Raw genomic sequence first — 5,836 nt, 5'->3', positions numbered from 1 at the left:
CCCGTGCAATCGACTATGTATTAAAATACCCCGCTATTACAGTTGGAATTTTGCCTTTGGTTTCTAAAGACAGTCTTAAGAGGAAATCTTCAAAATCTGCAATTGATGCGCTGGGACGAGCAAAGCAACATACAAAATATATCCTCTGTCTATTTGTCCATATGAAACAGTTATGAGCTTCTTGGAGCTGGTCTTAAAAGGTTGTCCTTTGCAGGACCATATTACTGTCTTCTGCAATCCATGTGCTTTCCGGACGCTGGGAGTATTGCTCACTTAGTATGCCGACATCAATGTTCTCTTCTGTAACTGTCTGATCTAGCAAATCCTGTGCTGCTGAGCAATGATTTAAGTTTACTTGTATTATCCTCATTTTCTTAGATACTTTTTTCAATTTTTATTTTAAATTTTAGACCTTTTTTATTAGAATTTTCTTAGTTTAACTAGAAGATAAGTTATTAAAAATATGAATGAAAAATAAGGAATTCCGGTAAGTCTTAAGCCAAATTAAGTGTTATTTTTACTATGAAAAATTGGGATTATTCCGCGAATAATCCAAGAGCGCAAAAAACACTAACAATGGTTCCCTAAATACTGGAGGTGAAAGGCAGATGTTAAGTTAAAAAACCAAACACTATATCGACGTTTAAATATAAACCCATATTGTGAAAGCAAGAAAGATATTCAACAACCATTGTTGGAGAAGAGTAGTTATTGACATTAAAAATCAGTAATAGTGAAGCTAATCTAGATATATAAAAATGAAAGTATGTCTGTATAATTCGGGTAAAGTTCTGGTGACGATCGGAGCATTTTTTTTGAACTGCCAATTACAGTTTTTATTTACTATGATGTTATTCTATTGTTTTATTATCCAAATTTGTGTTGACACATGTGTGGTGGATATACATATATGTATGTCAATATGAAACATATTTAAGTAGTAGTGTATTGAAGTATACTGAAGTATAGTAAAGTAAATAATTAAAGATTTTTAGGAATTCCAGGTAAGTTGTAGCGCCGCTAATGTATCGGTTTACTGATGCGTTTTCAATTGATTATTACAGTAGAAAATTGTATTTTTCTTCACCAATCATGTTTCTTCACAGATTCGTTGCAATAAATAAAAATGGCACCCAGAAAAGCAAGTAATGGAAAAAAAACCCAAATCAAAGAATGTTTATGGAAAGAGAGCAAATGAAACAGTTGATCAACGTGAGTTACGCCTTGCGAAAAAGCATAACCGAATATCTACAAGAAGAAGTATAGAAACTAAAGAAGAGCATGAATCACGGCTTCAACAAGATAGTGAAAAAAATCTTAATCGCGAGTTACCGAGACAATCCTAAAACGAAGCAAAAACGTGAACCTATCATAACCAAATAGCTCAATTACGAAAAAAATAGATTTAATTCTTGCGGCGTTCAACTATAATAAGAATGATGATTACAGAAATTAGAAGGACGTAGTGATCGATGCAATGAACAAAGTTTGTACACATTGTGGTGCTTTGAAGTTCGGTAAAGAATCCCCTGGAATGTGTTGTTCGAACAGTAAAGTTGTTTTTTCACCATTGATGAAGCCACCGGAGCCACTTCTTAGTTATATTTCTAAGCGCACTTCAACTTCCAAATATTCCAAATGACTTCCTTTGGAGCAACCAACAACGAACAATGCCGGTTACATGCCCACTTTTAAAGTGAAAGGTCAAATTTACCACAGAATTGGATCAAGATGGAGATCCCAAGTTTTTATAAAATTATTTCAACGGTAATGAAGCTGCAGAAGCTGATCGGCGTTGGGCAATCAGTACTGAAGTAAGACGAGAAATCGTCTTAGAACTTCAAACTATGTTTCATGAACACAACAGATGCCGACAGATGATTATAAAGTTGTGATAAGAGCAGACAAAACACCACCCGGGGAGCATAAGCGTCGATTCAATGCACAGGTAAAAGACGACGTTATGGTCGGAACAGAATTCGAGCGACGCTATATCATCATTCCATCTCCGAAATGAAAACCTTCGACGCGTTGCGAAAACACACCGATCATTTGATGCATTACAGTAGCCAGTTCTTTTTCCATACATTTTGTAGTGTTTTTAATATGCTGTTGCTTACTTGGGTAATATTTTTTATTCTTTCAAAAACATTTCTATTAATGTGTTGATTATTGTTTTCTATGATTTCTTCGAATTTACTATTGATCGCTAGAAGGTCAACATGGTCGGGATTTCCCACAATCCATTTCCATGCTGATCCTGATGAGCTTTTTACTCTACATTTGGTGTTATATTGTTGATAGTAATATTAGTTATTTTAATTTCTTCTGCAATGAATGCAATGCCCTTTCCCGATGCCATTTTCGATGGTAACGATTTCGGAATGAGAGTAATCGAGTCCTTCAACCGAAGCATATCAAAGAATGTGAAGGGTTACGGAAATTAGGAATTTAAAAGGAAATATGATTATATTAGTTTCTTATACGATCTTTGAGGACTATTTTGCCTGATCCAGTTTTTACTGTGGAATGTCTGTTTTCCTTAACTATTTTCTCTTTGTACCATTTCAAAAGTTTTGTTCCTAAACTTTTATTCTGTTTAAAAAAAATTGTGTCTCCTATATAGAATAGTCAATAGTTTCCTTTCTATGTTTGTTATGATATTTCTCTTTTATTGTTTCTAAAACCTTCTTCATAGTTTCTTCTCTATGAATTCTAACATGAATTTTATTGGTGGAGAATTAAATGTCTTTTCGTTATCGAAAACTATAGCCTTCGGAACTCCAAAGTAAAATATAATTTCTCTTAAGGGTTTGTTTTATACTGTCTATCCTTTTTCCGTCTATTTTCTTTATAATGGCTAATTTGGAAAACTTGTCAATAGAAGTCAGTACTTTATGTTTGTCTGTTGAGAAAATGTCTATGTGAATAGTATGGCCTGGATATTCTGGTAAGGGTGTAGCTCCCAATTTTGCATTGTTTGAGTAACGATAATTGTTACGAATTCGCAGAATTGATGTAATATGGCATCATCGTAATGACAATGTCCGAGGTATAGGCATTATAAATGAATAAAATGTATTTTAGTATTCGTCTGAGATTGAACAAATAAATGTCGTTATGTTTTCCCAACGTAAAAAAAACACCAATCTTGTTTTTCTTTAATTAGGTTTGTGTAGAGTCTTGATTGGTTGGATTACGATATTTATATAAAAGCGATTTTAGCGATTCTTCATTGTAGGTTGTTTCAGTTATTAAATGTCTATGGTACGTAAAGAAAACTATTTCGCATTTGTATGAATTTTTGGAATCTTCTGATATGAAAATTTGGTTTTTGAAGACGTTAATGGGCATTTCTACTGAAGAAATTAAATTTTCGGAAGAGCTGTCACTACTGTGGACAGTCATTGAATTTAAATTAGGGATTGGTCGTGAGAGTAGGTCTGCGACGATGTTTGTGCTGCCTGGTTTATAAATGATTTCGTGATTATATTCTTCCAATTGTGCCTTCCATCTTTTCATTTTTGCATTTGTATTTTTGTTGCTGAGAGCAAAGGTCAATGGTTGGTGATCAGTATAAATCTCAACCTTTTTTGATCCGTATAGGAAGCATTTCAGGGACTGTAGAGACTAAATTATTGCCAACATTTCTTTTTCATTGGCGGCAAAAGTTTCCTCGGCTCTGCTTAGAGTTCTTGACAGAAAGGATAGTGGCCTACCGTCTAGGGAGAGTACGGCTCCTAAAGCGTAATTTGAAACATCCGTAGTAAGCTTAAAAGCTTTTTCGAAATCTGGATAATGAAGTATAACATCGTCTGATGTCAAGCAATTTTTCAGGTCTTTTAAAAGCTTCTACTTGTTGTGCTGATATATTTAAAGGTGCCTTTTTAGACTTATTTTTGGAAACTCTTCCCAGCTCTAGTCTCAGTATTTCCGTCAAGTTTTTTGCAATTTGTGCGTACGCTTTTATAAATCTGCGATAATGTCCGGTCATTCCTAAAAACTAACGTAAATCATGGACAGTTTTGGGCCGTGGAAAATTTATTATAGCTTCTAACTTATTTTGTGTAGTACGAATTTCATTTTGGCCAACTATTATACCGAGGAATTCAATTTCCTTTTTGATAAATTCACATTTATCGAACTGTACCTTTAAATGTGCTTTTTCGAGAGTATCAAATATAATTGTAAGATCTCTAAAATTATCTTCTTTACTTTTTCTAAAGATAATTATGTCATCGACATAAACGTAGCACCGAACGCCGATGTGTTTTTTTCTCAAGCAGAATGGAAGTCGAGTAAATTCGAATTTCCCATTGGCAATGGAGAAGGCGGTCTTCTCAATATCTGCTTCGTTAAGAGCAATCTGATGGAATCCACTCTTAAGGTCAATTGTAGGAAAATATTTATTTGATCCTAGATTAGTTAGAATAGTGGTAATATCTGGAATGGGATATTTATCTGCTATGGTATCCTCGTTCAATTTACGATAGTCGATTACCATACGGAATTTTTTCAATCCTGAGGCGTCTTCTTTCTTCGGTACGACCTATACCAGAGAATTGTAGGGAGATTTCGAGGGTCGAGTTTTGGAATATATTGTCCTATCGCTTTTAGTCCTAATTTCCGCTCTAACGTTCGTAACATATGTTAATTTTTTATCTGGTTCAGCAAATAGTGTTGGGCAAGAGTTAAAGAGTTGTTTTAATTTTTCGTTGTCTTCGGTACTCAAATGACTTAGCCTTAATGTAGTGTGTACAATAGAATTAATTGCTAACTGGTGGATGGGGTATTCGTATTTATTGAGTAATGTAAAATAGTTCTCCTTAGTAAAAATTACTGCGTTTAAACTTTTCATTGTATCGTTACTTATTATGGCATCAAAGCTTCTTAACTTGAGCAAAATGTGAAATTTTAAATTACCTATTTCATCACCGAAAATAGTGATATTAGCGTGATGAGTAATTTTAACGGGTCCACGAACAGTATTTGCAATGAAGGATTTATTCGGAATGGGGTTCCTAATATAAGTTGGACTAATATAATTTAAAAGGTCATAAAAAAATTGACACATACGAATGCCAAAATCTTTGTGGGTTTTACTATACTGACCTAGTACCATCACCCTGACTTGGAATTTCTCACCCCCCAGACAATAATCCCAAAAATGTTCCACAGTGTCATATAAGTTTTCTCCCTACGCACTGGGAGGATTAAAAACAACAAATTTTTGTTTTTTTATTGGAGACAAGTACAGTATTGTCAGCGGGCCGAATAACAAGTGCGCGGCATAGTGACTGAGACTGCGGTTTGAAGACTGCGGTTTGAATATCGATACTGACAACAACAACGAAAACCGGTTTGAGATACTTAGTAATAAAGAACACGACAACAACAATGTAACCACTAGTAACGAAGAAGTGAGCGTTGAATCAGCAAACAGACCACCGCCAATCATAATACAAAATGTGTCAGATATTAGTGGAATGGTACTTGCTTTCTCCAAAGTCATAAACAAAGCTAATTTATACTACAAAACACAAGCAGATGGACAAACAAGAATAACTACAAAAACAATTGAAGCTTACCGCTCTCTTTTTAAATATTTGAATGAAAAGAATATGGAATTTCACAAATACCAGATCAAGCAATACCGATCTTTTCGGGTGGTGATTAAAAATCTACACCCTACATCTGAAATTGAAGACATTAAGAAAGAAATTGAAAATTTTCGTCATCGTGTAAGAAGAGGCAGCAACATTACAAGCCGTGCAGACAAACGCCCACTTCCCTTATTTTACATCGATATTGAACCAGCTAAGAACAACAAAAACAT

Source organism: Bactrocera latifrons, unplaced genomic scaffold, assembly GCF_001853355.1.
Source record: "Bactrocera latifrons isolate USDA-ARS-PBARC rearing strain unplaced genomic scaffold, ASM185335v1 scaffold_685, whole genome shotgun sequence".
Classification (NCBI taxonomy): domain Eukaryota; kingdom Metazoa; phylum Arthropoda; class Insecta; order Diptera; family Tephritidae; genus Bactrocera; species Bactrocera latifrons.
This window is presented reverse-complemented; position numbering follows the sequence as displayed.